Here is an 18,988-nt window from a genome sequence, read left to right as displayed (position 1 = left end):
AATGGGCTTGTGTATAATCCTGAACAACAACAACAAAAACAACAACAACAAATGGTTATTCAATGAATTGACAAACTCGGGATTTTGTTGCAAAAAGAGCAAATTTAATAATATATTTGACATACAATATTCAGGAGAAATATAAGGTAAACATTAAAGAACAATTACAGTTGATTCAATAAGAACAAACTATTTTATATAGAAATGTAAACTATTAGGATGGTTAGTAGTAACTGAGTAGTTTGAAAGAAAAATTGGGGAAGAACTGAGAATGATATAATTCTAAAAAGGAAGTCTTGTAGAAAAGGGTAAAAAAGGAATTATTTCAAACAGATAATGCATAAGAGGAAGTACTATTACAGAGGAATAGATTTGGGGAAAAGGGCTGGTAATGTTGAAACCCTATTCTCATGAGATATGAGGTAAAGAAGGAACAACATATATATCTTGTAAGATATATGAGTATTCTAAATTTTTTTAAAAAGATGAGAGAGAAGAATAAGAGGTGGTGAGAGAGAAGAGTACATACATTAAGATTTAGAAAGGTGGAGTAAGAAGAAAAGGAGAAAATAAGGGAGATTTTTTTAAAGGAATGTGAAATAGACAGGTAATGGTTAAAAGTAAACTCTGAGAGGGAAAGGCTAAAAATAAGAGCCTGACGTCTATAATGAAGAAAAGTAAAGTGGAGGGAAATATACAAATAGCAATTATAACTTGGAAATGAATGTGGTGAATGCATCCAAATAGAAACAGACTTAAAAAACAGAATGTGGCAATGTTCTACTTATAAGAAATACATTTAAAAATGATGGATACACAAAGAGTTAAAATAATGGGCTAGAATAGAGTGTATTCTATCCCAACCAATATAGGATTACCAATCATCATAGTAGAAAAAGTAAAAAGCTAAAACAGATTTAATTTAAAGGGATAATTAGGGAAATCACATCATGAGAAAATGTAATAGAGAAATGAAACAATGATGAAAATAAACTTAGATGCACCAAATACCATAGCATCTAATTTTTTTTTTAAAGAAAAGTTAAATGAATTGTAGATGGAAATAGACAATAATATCATAATAGTGAGGGGCTTTAAACTTCCCTTCTCAGAACTAGACAAATTAACAACAACCAAAAAAAAAAAAAAACCAAAACAACAACAACAACAAAAACAAAAACAACAATTTAAGAAAGTAAATAGAATTTTGGATAAACTAGATGGAATAGAGAGAGTTGAATAGATATAGAAAGGAAAACATCTTTCCCCCCCACCAAGTGATATATGGTACCTTTATAAGGAATGAGCATATGTTAGGGCACAAAAATGTTATAGTTAAAAACACAAAGTAAATGCTTTCTTTATATACCACAATGCAATAAAATATATTTAATATACCATGATAACATAGAGGGAAAAAACAATAATTGGAAACTAAACAGCATAATCTTAAAGAATGAATGGGTTACAGTTTCATTTGATCAATGATGGACAGAAGCAGCTACATTCAAAGAAAGAACACTGGGAAATGAATGTGCATTTTTTGTTTATCTCCCCGGGTTATTTCTACTTTTTGAATCCAATTCTCCCTGTGCAACAAGAGAACTGTTAGGTTCTGCACATCTATATTGTATCTAGGATATACCGTGACCTATTTAACATGTATAGGACTACTTGCCATTTGGGGGAGGGGAAAAATCGGAGCAGAAGTGAGTACAAGGGATAATGTTGTAAAAAATTACCCTGGCATGGGTTCTGTCAATAAAAAAGTTATTTTAAAAAATTGTCCAGAAAATATGAATAGAAGAATTGCACATATGTAACATACTTTGGATTACTTGCTGTCTAGGAGAGGGAGTGGGGGGAAGAGAAAAATTTGAAACACAAGGTTTTTCAAGAGTAAATGTTGAAAACTATCTTTGCATGTATTTTAAAAATAAAAACTTATTATTTAAAAGAAAAAAAATAAAATAAAAAAGAATGAATGAGTTAAAGAACAAATAATAGAATTGATCAATAATTTCATTAAAGAAAATGACAATAATGAAACAACATACCACAATTCATTTGAAAGAGAAAAAAAAACAGCAATCAGGAAATTTTGTATCTATAGATGCTAAGATTGATTTTTTTAAAAAAGCAGACCAATAAACTGCTTACAAAATATAAAAGAACAGAAAAAGAACAAATCAAAAATACCTAATTAATGAATAATTTGGAAATTTTAAAAATGAAAGACGAAATGATTAAAATTGAATGTAAGTGATTAATTGAATTAATAAACAAAAGTAGGAGTTGGTATTATGAAAAACATAAAAAAGGAAATAAAGCATTGATTAATATGATTTTTGTAAAATGAGAGAAGAAAATAAAATTACTAGTATGAAAAACGAAAAGGATAAATAGGACAGTAAAGAAGTTGAAATCATAGCAGTAGTAAGAAGTTATTTTGCACAACTATATGCCAATAAATGTAACAACTTAAATGAAATGGAAGAGTATTTTAAAAAATATAAACTGTCCAGATTAGCAAAAAGAGAAAATTAAAATATCTCTATGGTAGTGTTTAAAAAAAATGAATAGACTATATAGATGAGCTTTCTAAGAAAAAAAATAAAGCATCATGACCAGATGGATTTACGAGTGAATATTATCAATCATTAAAAGACCAACTAATTCTAATACTAAATAAATTATTGGAATAATAGAGAAACGAGTCCTACCAAACTCCTTTTATGAAACAAATATAATGCTAATACCTAAACTAAAAGAAGAAAAAATGGAGGAAGAAAATTATAGCCCAATTTCATTAATGGACATGGATACAAAATCTTATATAAAACAGTTGCTAAAGATTACACTATAATACAAAGAGTTTATGTTAGAGGGATTCATACCAGGAAGGTAAGGGTGGTTTAACATAAGGAAAACTATTAGAGTAATTGATTATGTCAATAATAAAATATCCAAAAATATATAATATCGATACATGCAGAAAAAATTAATAAAGTATAACACTCATTTCTATTAAAAAATCACTTAAAAGCAGAGGCCAAAAAGAATTTTTTTTCCCTTAAATTGATGAGAAACATTTACCTAAAACCATTAGCAAGCATTATTTGTAATGAAGATGAACTGCAAGATTTCCTAGTAAGATCAAGGATGCTCACTGTCACCAGTATTATTTAATATTCTACTGGAAATCTTAACAGTGGCAATACAAGAAGAAAAATAATTAGAAGGAATCAGAATAGGGAATGAGATAATAAAATTATTACTTTTTTTTACAAATAATATGATAATTGATGAAGCCTAAATATTTAATTGAACAGTTAATTGAAATAAATGATACTATCCCCAAAGTAGAAAGATATAAAGGAAACCCATATAAATCATCAGCATTCTTATATATCACCAACAGGATTGAGCAGAGATTGCCAAAGGTACCCTATTTAAAATAACTCTATACAGTATAAAGCATCTGGGAATATACTTATGAAAATAAACTAGGATTATATAAACAAAACCATAAAAACTTTGCACATAAAATTAGGTTTAAGTAAATGGAGGAATATTAATTCTTCATTGGTGGGAATGGCCAGTATAATAAAAATGACAATTTTACCAAAATTAATCTATAGATCCACTGTCATCCCAATTACATTAACAAAAAAAAATTTTCCAGAGCTGGAAAAAATAATCACAAAATTAATTTGGAAGAACAAAAGGTCAAGAATATCAAAGGAACTCAAATGACTCTAAAGTGCTTTCTAGCTGTAAAAGAGAACTAGACAACATCTAGACAAATCCCTTCCCAGATTAGCAAGGCTTAGTTTCTTCTTCTGTAAATGACATGTATAGCTTGTTTCCTTTTTCAGCTAATGTGAACCGTTTACCCTGAACAGTGGCATTTACCTGGTGGGATGAAAATTCCACCTGTCAGGTGAGAGGAGAAATAGAAGTAAAAAATAATTTAAACATTTGCTATTTCTTTTCAAACTATCCTCATTGGAAGAACATGCTATAAATACTATGGAAGACTTTGTGTTTAATATCTCAATCTATCTATTTATCATCTGTTTATTTATCCATCTATCTATCCACATATTTATTCATCCATACATCTATCCATCATCTATCTATCCTTCTGTCATCTATATATCTATCCATTGATTTATCCACTCATCTATCCATCTATCATGTATCTTTCTATCCATCCATCTATTCACAATACAAATATATGCGTGTATATGTATATGTATATATGTGTGCATATCTAGATATGAATGTGGAGTCGGATATAGATATACATTTAAATATACACTTGCCAACATCCCTATGTTCATATGCACAAAAACTTCCCAAGGATAGGGGCATCCAGCCCTTATGTCAGCAGGAAAGAAGAAACAAAGGGCCAAGCACAAAGACTTACAAGGTGATCTTCCAGAACTAGGTTGAGGGGGTGGCATCCCAGGATACCTCCTCCCCCAACAGTTTTGTTTTCCTTTGTTTTTCTTTTTTATCTCCAGGTGCAATCTGGTTACAGTGAACATCTACGAGACTGTGCCAAAAAGGATGGATAACAGGCGGCTGAATGGTGCTGCCTGGGTTGCCTTGGAGATGGGGAGAGTGAAGGGTGGGGTGCTGAATCCCTGCTGCTGCTAAGTGTTTGGGCTAATTCTCTGTCTTTGTACTGACCTGCTTCCTCATCCTTAATCCTCTGTTCTGAGTCACTGAAATTCAGATGCCTTTCCTCCAGGAAAAGAAATTCTCTGACTTCAGGATCTGGGAAAGAAGCCCTGTTGTCTGACATCAGGATTGACCCTTATGGGAGTAGTCTGGGAATGCTTAATCAAAGGTCATTGACTGACTGGCTGATTAGAGGAAATGGTAGTACTGGCTGGCCAAACGGTGGTCCAGACTGACGATGAAGACAGCTAATCAAGTAAATGGAGCTCTGGTTCGGGATTTTCCCCACATTGTAAAATGCCTGAAAATGATTCACCACAACAGAAGCTGCTGGACAGCTCTCTCTTTTTTCCAGCCCATCTTCTCACAGAGTTCTGAGCAGACTTGGAAATTGCTCCTTCCCACCACCTACTGGTCATTTCCCTTAATTGCATCAATAGGCTGAGAGCCTTTGGGGTATTCCCTATTAGCATATTCATTAGTCAGTGGATTGACTAGCCCCATCCTTCAAAGGGCCAAAGAGGAGTGTCTGTGTTTGATGTCACTGGTAGCAAACTATGCATTTATATTGCCCTTTTCATGTTTTTTTTTTTTTTTTTTTTTTTTTTTTTTCAATAATATACAGGAGGAAAGAAAAATAAAGCCATCACCTCCTTTAGTCCTAGGATTCTTCTGTGGTCTCGAAGATCAGATTTAACCTTTTCAGACTCCCTTTAACACCAGCCTCAGGATGACAGCCACCTTTCTGTTCTGTTGTCCTAGCCCTCTTTTTTTATCCACACCTCTTCTCATCAAAGGATGCTGCTAGGACTCCTTCAACCATTTCCATCTTCTGCTTCAGCTTTTCCTCTAGTGTTTCCCATCTCAAACGCCCCCATTTCCTTCAACTTCTTTGGATCCTTCCTTTTCATCATCCACAACTCAACTTTTCCTCCCTATCTGAGATGATTCCTGAATAACCCCCATCTTCCCCACAGTGTTGAATCTATTTTTAGGCTTCATTGCTGTGCCTTAGTTATTGATGTTTTATGGTCACTTCCTTGCACACATTGTCCACCCTAGAAGGACTGAAGCTTCTTGAAAGCAGAAACGATTATATACTTGTCTCCATGTACCTCTGACATAGAACAGAAGTTGTCGTGTAGAAGGGGATTAAAATGCCTGAGGAATTGAATAGGTAATTATAAGACTTCAAACTTCTCTGAGGCTCCTGAAGCACTGAGCCCCCCTTCAATGACCATGGAGGCCAGTGTGAGCACCATCTTCTTGTGAGCTTTTCTAGGTATTAATGAATTTCTCATGTTCCTGTATCCCTGCCACTGGCTTGCAGAAAATATCTCTGAATCTTTTCTTCCTGTTTCCCTTCATAGATTTTCTTCCCCACCTTACAGAGATACTTTCCTAGATGCTCCCACCTCTTCCACTTTCTTTTCCAGATGGATTATGGTATTCCTCCCACATCCTCAGGAGCCCTTACCCAGGCATCCATTTGGTGTCGAGATTTATATGTCTGCATTTCTGAAGCCTTGACACATCCCATCATTCTGAGGCTGAGCAGCTGCACAAGGGCACTATAAAGCTCTGCCAGGCTGCATCTGGCCTTCACACCTTCCAGCACTTAGGAGCTGTTCTGTGCCATAAAGTCATGCTAGATTTATCTGAGAGGAAATAATCATAATGTGCTCTGCTGAAAGGACTAGTCACCATCAATTGGTGAGCTATTAGGATGCTTCCCCAAAGATCCATATACAAACTTTCATTTGATTCCATCTTACACAAGATTTTCTTTCCTACATCTGTGAGTATGGCTGTAGTGGGACACAAGAAGAAGGGAGAGGTTTCTGGAGTGGGCACCAGGACATAATTAGAATGCTCTCTATTCTCAAAAATAAATTAAAAAGAAAAAAATAATGTTTTGCTTCATGTAGCACTGTGATTATCAATTTCCTTTCAAGGAGCATGTTCACATGGTGGCTCAAAGCTCTCTGACAAAGGATGGTAACATGACTTGGCCTGTCTATCTCACAAAGCTCAGTTTCCTCATTTGATTGGAATGATCTGTGACAGTCCTACTGATGTTCTAATTCAATCTTGCTACCTTCTGCTTATCCTTCCCCTTCATTGCATAGGGTATGTCTGTGAGGAGGGGGAAGGAGGAGGGGAGAAGGAGATGGCTATGGGAAGGAAGAGTATGGACACGAATCAAAGGGAGGAGAAGACTGAGAAAGAAAATTCTTGTCGATTCTCTGGTGAGATGCCTTCCAGTTACGTCCTGACCTCAGCTTAATGCAATACAAGGAAATTTAATTAAATGCCTCGTGTGTAGTGAGTGTTGTGCTGGGCCAAGTACTGCAAAGAAACAGGACGATTGAAAAAGGGAAGAAGAATCTGCTGGCCTCTGATTTCAGGCCCTTGGTGAATGCAAGAATTAGAGAGAGCCCTTCATCACCTGCCAGAAGTAAGAGAGACTATAGCAGAGGGCAAGGATAGAAGACTCAAATGTCATAAAGCTGAGGTCCTTAGAGTTCCCACTGGGAACTGGAAAGGAGATGAGCATGACTGAGGTCAACTGGAAATCCATTATTGGAACATTTGTGCAGTCTGTGTGTCTGAGATAAGAGCTCCCTTTGCCTTACAGTGATTTCCAAGTAAAAATACAGTGATGAGAGGCTATTTCATTCTAGGATTTGATTTGGAGCTACAAGATCTGAATTCAGATGCTGACTAAAAGCTGCCAACTTTGAAATTCGGGCAAGATACTGAAGCTGTTCTTTAACACAGTGATCATCTGATGTGACTTGCCTGTCTACCCCTCAGGGCTTTAGCAACCTTTAGCTTGTATGGCTTCTTACTATCTGTGCAAGATTTTCATTAATGATGTTTCCTGGTGTTTGTTTTTTGTCATTCTATAATTATTTCCTGCTTTTTAGATTCTTAACTCATGTCAAAATGAAGATAGACTCAATTCAAGTTCACCTAAGGAAGAGAGAGGTTTGATTAATGGTCAGTCTTCTCTGGGCCTGAAGCAGAGAAAGAACTCTGCTTGTATGTCCTGTGAGCAGTGGAAGACTTTCATCTTCACTAGGGGAATGGGAGGAGGCTGAGGAAGCTTTTCAGTCACCAAGTCATTTCCACTTTGATTGTGTCCAACACTACATGTTCCCATGTAGGGGTTCCTTTGCAAAGATGCTGGAGTGGTTGTCATTTTCTTCTATAACTCATTTTACAGATGAGGGAACTGAGGCAAATAGGATGAAGTGACTTGTCTAGGATCATACAGGTATTAAGGGTCTGAGGCTGAATTTGAACTCAGGTCCTACTGATTCTCCATCCGGCACTTTATCCATTGCACTCCCTAAGTGGGAGTGCTCATAATATGTAAGAATATTTCTTTTTTATACCAAAGAAAACAAATAAACATGGCTTTTATTAATTAGGCCCCAAAGTTTCATACCACAGATATGTACCATGGGGACTAGTAATGTAGCACAATGAAGTGCTGGAACATTGCCTAAAAGCCAAGGGTACTTGGGCAAACAGAGTATTTTTTTTTTGTTTTTTAGTATTTGAAGGATTATTATGCAGCAGAGGGATTAGCTTCTTTGTTCCTAGGGGCAAACCCAGAAGCCATGTATAAAAGCTAAAGAGAAGGCAAATGTAGACTGATTATAGGAAAACCTTTTTTAATGAGCAAACCTTTCCAGGAAGGCAGTGAGATGAGCAGGAAGGCAGAGTTCACCCTTGGCAGACAACTTCAGAGGGGGGGATAAAGAACATTTGTATTATAGGATGAAGTGTGGAGATATATATATATATATATATATATATATATATATATATATATATTAATGCATAGTCTGGACAAGAAGTTCACTAAAGTTCCTGCCTCTAAAAATGTGTAATTATCTCTGTGAATAAATTCAGGTATACTAATATATACCAAAAAATAACAGCTTCAGTAATGTGTGTAAATGTTTAACAGAGTTATGAGGAGGAGGAGAAGTAATAGTCATAGCCATAGTAGTAGTTGTAGTTGTAGTAATAATAGTAGTAGTAGTAATAGTCATAGTAATAGTAGTAGTAGTAGTAATAGTAATAGTAACAGTAGTAGTAGTATTAGTCGTAGTGATAGTAGTAGTAGTAGTAATAGTAGTAATAACAATAGTAGTAGTACTAGTAGTAAATAGTAACAGTAGTAACAGTAGTAGTAGTAGTGGTGGTGGTGGTGGTGGTGGTGGCAGTAATAATGGTGGTAATAGTAGTAGTAGTAGTAGTTTTGTAGGTAGTGCTGATGATAGTAGTAAGAGTGTTTTTTAAGTAATCTATGTTTTGTTCTGTTTATATCTTGTCTATCTGTCTCTATACACACACACACAAATACACACAGAAACACATACAATGGAACTACAAGGAAGATAATTTTTTTCTCTTGCCTCAGTTCTTGTGTAACAATAAGATATTTCATGTGGCTCCTGCCTCACATTATTTTTATGAAACTCAAATGAGACAATGCAGTTATAGTCATTAAAAGTCTGTATGGACATTGGCCAAGTTGCCTGATATTGGTAGAATCCATCCAGAAGACTATTGTCACCCATTCAAAACACCAGTCCCTTTTATTAAGTCTCATTAGATTCTGACAAATGTGTAGTTTTGTTTTCCATTTGTGTTTGGTGTGCATATGTATAAATGTGTGTATATGTGTATATGCACACAAATACATACAGACACAATTAACCACCAAGAATTTGTTGAGGGTCTTTTTGTATTTATTTTTTTCAGGCACTTTGGGGACAGAGAAACAAAAACTGAGCCTATGAAACCTGTTGTGATAATCAGTTGAAAACATAAAGAAAAGAGCAGGGGCCCAGGATATAGCCTCAACTGTTTTCATACTCATTCCTAATCTTCATGGTTGTTCAATAAAGTTTCTGTTCAACTTCAATTATTGTAGAAAATAGTTTAATTTGATTAGGGAGTTGCTCAGAAGAAACACAAATTATATATTCCCATTCAACCCCAGGTCCAAACTTCAGGCTTGAAAATACTTGCTCTAATGGATCTCCATTACTGACCTTTTACCCCTCTTCATAGCTGTGGTCTGAGTCACAATGTCATAGAAATTGTCATCTTGCCACAATTGTCCCAGCTTATAACTAAAACTTTATGTAGACCCCTGGTTCCTGGCTTGTAATCCATTCTGAGATTTAGGAACTGCATTGCAGGTCCAGAGATTCATCAAGTGTAGTGATGTAGACAAAAAGAACAAGGAAATGGGAGGCCCAGAGTCCAAGTTTCTCTCTCTATCTCTCTGTCTATCCTTTATTCCATCCCTCACTCTCTCCCCCCCTCTCTCTGTCTCTGTCTCTGATTCCATCTGTCTGTCTGTCTGTCTGTCTGTCTCTCTCTCTTCCCCCCCTCCAAAAAAAAAAAAAAACAACCACACATATACACACTCCTTCCTCATATACAAGCACAGTTGTCCCTGATGTGATGTCTGGGCAGGAACTCACAGATTATGTTAAAGGTTAGCACAGGTGTTGGCTGCCCTACAGGGACTGTGGCTGCTCAAGGAGCTAGAGCCTTCTGTTTCTAGACTTCCAGGCCTCTTCCTCCCCCTTCCTCCACCCCCAAGGGAAGGTCAGGTTGCAGAGAGCCAGGTGTGCCCCATCCGAGACCTTTCCTTAAAGCATCCATCCACCTCTGCAGCTGTCATCACCCAGGGAGGACGTATCTACAGCCTGGGTAGCACCCCACCCACTGCATATGTAAAGTATGTCGCCAACCTTAAAGTGTTATTACATAAATGTCAGCTATTATTGCAATTCCCTCTCAGGCAAGGGAGTTGCCACCTACAGAGAAGTCTAAAATCCATTAACATATAAAGCTTGAAGCTGGGGAATCATATCCAGGGCTAGAAATGGAGAATGACATTCCCTGGGTTACCTTTTCCAGGTCTCTCCCTATCTGCTACAACTTGGTCAACTCTGTACATTGGAGGGCTTGTTCTCCATATACCGAAATTTCCCAGAGCGTGTAACTCACATGCCCATCAGTGTGCACACAAACTTGACACAGACCACATCCTACCAGGTGCGGGAGTCAAACTTTCCCTCGTCATCCTCCTTCACTTCTGTGGGAGTTTTCTGACAATGGCACCGGGAATGGCAGAGAGCACTGTGTGCCCAATTATGACCAGCCCCCTCTGTTTGGTGCCCAGGTAGTGGCTGCTCAGGCTCTAGCTATTTGCTTCTATTTGCTGCTAATAGCACGGGCAGCCCTTTGCCTGGTGATTACTGAATAACAAGCACTTACAACCCCCGCTTCATTCAGACAATGATCCCCTGGCAAGGGAAATTCGGGGGCACTTGTGTTGGAGCCTACCGTGTTTCATTCTATTTGAGCCTCTATTCATAGGCTTTCCTGAGGTTTCCCTTGAATAGGAGTAAAATCGAGGAGGGAAACCAGCTCTCTGGACAAGGAAGCAGTGATTTGGAAAAACCCTTGAATTCCCCTTGAAAATCGTATTCTCTTTCTAGAGCTGACTCCATGTGTTTCCACCGACTTTCCTGCCCACGGGTTCTTTGCTAAGGGAGAGGCCCCATTTCATGTCAGGAAATGAGACAAGGAGCAGGTCTTGATCTAGATGTAAATGAAGAAAGTAATCTTTTGCTCTTGATTTTCAAGAGGCCCCATACAAATCCTGTATTGAAGGAGAGTTTGATTTATGGGAAGTGATGACTTAACTCTGGGTCTTACCTTCAAAGTTGTGCCTTGGTTGAGAGAATGGTTTAATGTCCAGTTACTAAGGTATAAGAGGTCTGTAATGTAGTTGATTTGCTCATTGATTTCTGGAAAAGGGAATTGAAAGGGTGAAAATGTTATCCCTTTACAGTCCAGAAATGGAGAAGAAGACATTCTCAAAGTTTCTAAGCTACTTTTCCTTTTTTTCCCTTCCCCTAATCACAGGCCTTCTACCCAACATCATTGTACTACTAGTGGCTAGATTGTATATGTCCATGTAGCTGGTAGGAAGAGGAAAACATAAAGAGGAGAATGAACTTTCTTGATCACCTTAAAAGAAGATGGGAAAGTAGAATCTTTTCTACCTGGTTAGTCCCTGGGAACTTCATCCTTGTGCAATTTCTCTTCTTCGTGCCTTTCCCCTAAGTCCTATACTTGCTAAAGCACATTAGTGCCTTTTATAAACCAAAGGACTTGGAGAAATAGCCAAGAGATCAGAGAAGGGGATGCAGCCCAGCTCAGCTCCCACTACAATTACTCTAACAAAGATCTAAGAACGCTAGACTGACTAGTGATGGAGTAGTCTAAAAACAAAATCCATAGAACCTCCTCTTTCCTCAGATCACAAATCTGACCCACAACTACATGCCCAGAGCAAGAATTATGGAACAAGGATCAACTGGAATAATAGACTCAGATAATAGGCTTCAAACAGGGCTAAAACAGCAGTATCATAATCCAGACTCCAAAGAGGAATGATTAACTCAAGCCCCAGGGTTAAAGTAGAGGTAAAAAAAGATGGTTTTATTAGGTTAAATGTGTAGTTGTCTAGCTAGCTGGGGCCAGCACAAGGTAGTGGAGCTCTACACAGAAGAAAGCATTAAACTGTCTTTCCTATGTGCTAATTGTTCTCAGAAGACTGCAGAGACCAGAAAGGTATAAAGCAGATCTTATTTTCATCAGAGAATAAGAGTAAAGGATATCATAGAATTCTCTAAGAGTTTACAAATCTCTAACTCAGGTGCCTCTGTGATCCTTACAGAGCATAGCACTCATTATCTAGAGAATATAACAGCAGGACTGCAGATAAGAAAGGTCAGAAGTAAATAAATCCATGACAGTTTTGACAAATGAGCACAGAAGTAGCCCTAAGATCAAATCCTAAATTAAGAAGTAATACTGGGAAGAATAAGTGAAAATATAAATTTAAAAAGACATTGAAATATTATGTTGCCATATATGCCTGACACAAACCTAAAATAGGAGCATGGTCCCAGATCAACTAGATGGAAAGTTTCCAAGTAACACACATCTTAGTCATAAGATCAATTATTTTTTTAAAAAAAAGCTTTAAAATGATATTTTATACGAAATAAAACTATTATAGAAAAGAATTGGGGGAAAATGACAGTTATGGAGAAGAGGTATGGAAAGGAATTAACAATCTGGAATAAGAAGCATAAAACCTCACTGAAAACTAAAATGGAATATGCAAAAAATAATGGATCCATAAGGCAAGAAATATCAAAATACAAGTAAGAGACTAAAAAGGGAACAATAGATAGTACAGTGCACCCATTTTTAATCTAGACAAATCTAAGAAAAACAAGTAAGCATAAAGTGCATGCAAAATATAGAAAGCACATTGATAGAATTATATTATTGGTTAGAAATAAGAAAAAACATACGTCTATATAAATTAGTTTTTAATGATTTATCCACATAGTAATAATTTATTAGGGCATAAAACTTCAAATAAATGTTTAAAACAGAATTAATTGCATTATAATAAGTAATAAATGCATTATAATTTACTTATTAAAGAACTATTGAAAAATGGATTAGAAATTAATACACTAAATGACAATCTCAGAGACTGATTATATCAAACAAAGATTAAAGAAATGATAACTTTATTGAAGATGACATTAATGGGAAAAAAATAAAATACTTGCACAATAGCCAGCGACCCTTAGCAGAAAATTTATGTTTCTTAACACCTTCATAAACAAAAGAGAAAAAAAAATAACGAATTGTGCATAAAATGTATAATCAACATGATCAATAATAATAATGAAAAATAAATTTAAAACTCAAATTTAATATTAACCTAGAGTTAGATGAAGCCAAGATAGCGGAGTGAAAGTGAGGATATAACAGAGTTCTCCTCCAGAACCCTACAAACACCTATAAATGAATAAACAAATTTTAGAATGTCAGAGCTCACAAAAAGACATATTTGAACAATTTTCCAGATGAAAATGGCTTGGAAGTTTGGTGGGATGAGTCTATTACATCATATTGGGTCTGGAGCACAAGCCCACAGGCCTTACCAGAACAGCTCTGGCCCTGGAGTCTCCACTATGGAGACAATTCATCAGGAAAAGTTTGATGCACTAGGATTTGTGCATCAGGTTGGATGGCCCAGCTCCCAGAATAGGGCTTTGGGAGCCACTGAATCAGCAGTGGAGAAAGCAGCATTTTGAAAGCAGCAGCAAAACCACAGTGACAGTGACTAGGGCAATGACAGTGGGACAGCAGCATTAATTACTACAAATGACAGCAACAATTTATGAAGGTCTCAGCTCACAAGTGGGGATTGAAGGTGCACAGATACTCAGACAAAGGCATCTATACTGGCAGTATTTTTTGCCCATATTCAGGTCTGGGTTGCAGTGCAGAATGTCTGAAAACTGTTGCGCAAAACTCTTGAAGCTTGGGACATTATACCCTCCACCCTGGAAACAGACTCCTACTTTTAACAAAAAGTTAAAAGCTAAATAAAAGGCTGGAGAACTGAGTAAGCAACAGAAAAAAATTCTAACCATACATAGTTACTATGGTTGACAAGGAAGATCAAAATATACATTCATAAGATGAAAACAAAGTCAAAGTTTCTATATCTAAAGTCTCCAAGAAAGACAAGCATTGGGCTCAGGCCAAGGAAGAGCTCAAAAGCGATTTTGAAAATCAACTAAGAAGGTAAAGGAAAAAAATGAAGAGAAATGAGAGTGATTAGTTTAAAAAACTAATGATAAAAAGAATGCCTTAAAAAAGCAAAATTTCCCACTTAGGAAATGAGATACAAAAGCTCACTGAAGAAAATAATTCCTGAACAGAACTAAGAAAATGAAAGTTAATTGACTTTGTGAGAAATCAAAATACAATAAAGCAAAATGCCAAAAAATGAGAAATAGGAGAAAAAGTAAAATATCTCATTGAAAACATAACTAACCTGGAAAATAGATCCAAGAGATAATTTTAAAATTATTGGTCTGCCTGAAAACCATGATAAATAAAAGAGCCTGGACATCTTTCAAGTAAAGATCAAGGAAAACTGCCATGCTTTTCTACAATTAGATTAAAATAAAAATGTAAAGAATACATCAATCACCTCCTGAAAGAGATCTCAAGATGAAAACTCCCAGGAATATCATCATCAAATTCTGGAACTCCAACGTTAAAGAAAAAAATCCAGCAAACATCCAGAAAGAAACAACTCAAGTATAGTGGTTAGAATAAAACAAGATTTAACAATGGAGAGCAATGAAGCTAGGATTAAAGCCAAAAAATCATTTACCCAGCAAAACTGAACATAATCTTTAAGGGGAAAAGACGGATATTCAATAAAATAGAGAATTTTCAAGCATTTAAGATGAAAATACCAGAGCTAAATAGGAAACTTGATTTTCAAGTACCAGACTCAGGAGAAGCATAAGAAGCTAATCAGAAAAAATAAAATCATAAGGGATTTAAGAAGATTTATCTGTTTACATTCCTACATGTGCAGAAGGCACATATAAATCATAAGAACTTTCTCATTATAATGCAGTTAGGAATATATATAGACAGAAAGCAAAGTAACTAAAAAATAAAATCAAGAAGTAAGAGAAGAATTTAGTAGGAGAGAAGGAAAGAAAGAGGTAGAATAACATATTATCTACCATAAGCAAGAAAAAGTTTTCACAGTGGAGGGGGGGAGGAGGAAGGTAGGGTGAATCAGTCAAGCTTACTCTTATCAGGATTGGCTCAAGGAAGAAATAACATACACAGTTAATATGGGCATACAAATCTATCTTAACCTGAGGAAAGTAGGAGGGGAAGAGAATGCTACAAGAGAAGAAAATGATAGAAGAAAGGGCCATTGGAGAAGAAGCTAATAAGAAGCAAAATACTTTTGAGAAGGGGCAGGGTCAAAGGAAAGAGTAAAACAGAGGGATACAATTAACAATAGTGATAAAGAAAAAAAAATGTAGCAAGTTTCTCTGATGAAGGCCTCATTTCTCGAATGTATAGGGAACTGAGTTAAATTTATCAAAAAACGCTATTTCCAAATTGAAAAATTATAAAATGATACGATCTATACCCAAAGGGTTATAGAACTATGCATATTTTTGACCTCACAATTCCACTGCAAGCCCTGAATCCCAAAAGAGATTTAAACAAAAAAAAGGGGAAAAAAAAGATCTATTATGTACAAAAATTTTGATAGCAGCTTTCTTCTCAGGGCAAAAAAAAAAAAAAAAAAAAAAAAAAAAAAAAAAAAAAAAAGGAAAGAAAAAACAAAACAAACAAATAAACAAACAAACAAAAAAAAAACAAAAAAAAAAAAAACTGGATGTTCAAGGAATGCCCTCAATTGGGGAATGGCTGAATAAACTGGACTATGTAATTATGATGCAATACTATTATTCTTGGGAAGTGACTAAAAGGAATGCTATCATTAAAAAAATGGAAAGTCATCTATGAACTCAAAGTGGAGTGAAATGTATTGTGTATAAAGTAATAATAATATTCTGAAATGATCAGCTGTAAATGACTTTGCTATTCACATCAGTATAATAATCCATCACAATTCTGAAAGAGTTTTGATGAAAAATCCTATCCATGCTCTCAGAGAAAGAAATACTTATGTATGAATACAGAGTGAAGCATACTTTTTATTGCTTTTTTGGGGGGGAGAGATATGTTTTAATTTGCAACATGACTTATATGAAAATGTTTTACACAACTTTACATGGTCCTTCTCAATGGAGCACTGAAAAGGGGAGAATATGGAACTCACAATTTTAAAAACAAATGTTAAAATATTGCTTTTCATTTAATTGGGGAAAATTAAAATATTGACACAAAAATAATGTAAAATTCATAAAGATTAAATATATAAATAAAATTAAAAGAAACATCAAATTATTATGTGAACTTGAAAGTTCACTGTTTAAAAAAAATAGATAACTCTCTATCTCACTTTTTTTTTTAAAAGTAGATAAATCTCTATCTGATTGAATTTTAAAAACAGAAACTCCAAAGTGATATTTTCAAAATGGAAAAAGAAAATTTTTTAAAACTTAAAAATTGTGTGACTGGAAACTCTTTTATCAAATAGAGTCTAAATTTTTGCCAATAAAGTCTACAACTTAAATGAAATGGATGAGTATGTTCAGGGAAATATGAAAATAAATTTTACAGCTTAAATTAAATAGTTGAATATGTTCCACAAAAATACATGAAATACTCCAATTAAGCTGAAAAGATTTAGAGAATTTAAAGAACACAATCTGAGAAAAAAGAAATGATCAAGGAATAAATGAGCTCTCAAAGAAAGAGAAATTTAAAAAGAAAAGATAGATTTAAAAGTAAATTCAGACAAAGAGAAATCAATTATAACATTAAATAGTTACAACAAATATGAAATGACATCCTGCCAAATTATATTGCATTAATATCTGCAACTTAATTGAATGAATATTAAACATAGAAAAACAATTACAGGATACTCCTACTGGAAATTTATATCCTGGGGATGTAAAGTCAAAGATGAACCCTTTCATTCCCTTAAGGAGCTAAGAATATGTAATAAATGTAACTATAAGTAAGTATCAGAAAATAAGAAGAATAAAAATATGTGCATATGGGAGATGGGCTGTATCGTGAAGTGCTTTGAATGACAAGCAAAGGATTCCATATTTGATCCTGAATGTGATAGGGAGTCACTAGAGCTTAGTGAACAGGACTGTGGCTTCATAAGACCTCTGCTATAGAAAATCATTTTGATAGCTGAGTAGGGTGAGGGCTGAAGTGGGAAGACATTTTGGGAGAGCAGGCTACCTGGAGGCTATTGAACTAGGCCTGCAGTAGGAAAATGGAAGGGTTGGAGGGGAGAAGGGAGTGTATTTTGTGATGTCACAAAGGTAAAATCCAGTCTTGGCAACCATTTCTATATGAAGAAGTAGAAAGAGGGGCGGTGGTGAAAATTGAGGAGGATACTTCAATAATAAACCCCAAGGCTTCAGAGAATGGTAGTACCCTTGACAACATTTAGAAAAATGGGAAATTTAGTTTTTGGCATGTTGTGGTTAAGATGCTTTTATGAAAATCAGTTTGAAGCGAATGATGATGAGCAATACGATTAGTCAGGAAATCACAGCAGTATAGAATTAGGGATAGAAGAAACATTAGAGTCAATCTAATGTAATTAAATTATCTAATTATAATTTAATTTCATTTTAAAGAATCTGACAAATAGTGTCCCGATCTGACACAAGGTTCACTGGCAGTTTTAAAATGTTTAGCATTGTGGGCATCTCAAGATAATACAGAAGGAGCTCCAGATTATCTCTTGACTTGGTTCCAAGAATAGACTCTTTTAAGTGACCAACTAAATGACTAAACTATATCAATAAATGAAAAGCCTCCAATATGATAAAGTTGTTGAAGGCAGCATATATAGAAAGAGGTTAGCCCTAGGGAAGATATTAATAACTGAGTCTGAGACAATGTGCATTCTTCTTATCATTTATTCAATAGACTCTTATTGAATATTACCTGAAGATGATGGAGTTATACTTAAGGAATATTCAACTCAAACAAATAATATTCAGTGTTAAGCCTTATAAGATGGCCTTTGAGACTAGATTTCCCTCCAAGTCACCTTGTGAAATCAAACATAAAAAAAGTTCAGAGTCAAACTCTGATTGGGAAAGGATCTTAGAGAGCATCTAGCTCAAACTGCCTCCTTGCAGGAGGTGAGGCCTTCGTGACTGGAAACCTACTTCCTGAGGCAGTCATATTCATCCATTGCATCACTCTGGTCATTAGGAAGTTTGAAATTCTGTCCTGCTGAAATCTTCATGGCTCCAAATTCCATCCATGGCTCCTGATTCTGTTCTCACAGACCATGTAAAAGAGAAATGCATTTTCTTCCAAATTCTACAGATTTTTAAAAACTGGCAGAGTACATGATATTATTCTTAGAGTCAGCTCTTACAGGGTTAGAAATCATTGCCCATACTTCTCCATGACTTCTCCCTCATTTGTTCTCAAAACATTCTAGCCAGTACAATGCAGCTTCCTGGCTGTCAAGCTTGTTTATTTTTGTCTTTATTTCTTGTACTTAACATAGTGCCAGGTACAGAACGGGCATAACGTGTGTTTGCTGAATTAAATTGAGTTTACAAAATGTACTTCAGCTAATCAAAGTGCCAGGGTCTCCCACTCTCTCCCAACTTTCTAATACCACATCCCCCTTCTTCTTAGGTCTGTCTGTACCATTCAA

The sequence above is a fragment of the Sarcophilus harrisii genome, chromosome 5 (genome assembly GCF_902635505.1).
Source record: "Sarcophilus harrisii chromosome 5, mSarHar1.11, whole genome shotgun sequence".
Taxonomy (NCBI): Eukaryota; Metazoa; Chordata; class Mammalia; order Dasyuromorphia; family Dasyuridae; genus Sarcophilus; species Sarcophilus harrisii.
Note: the sequence above shows the minus strand (reverse complement) of the source record.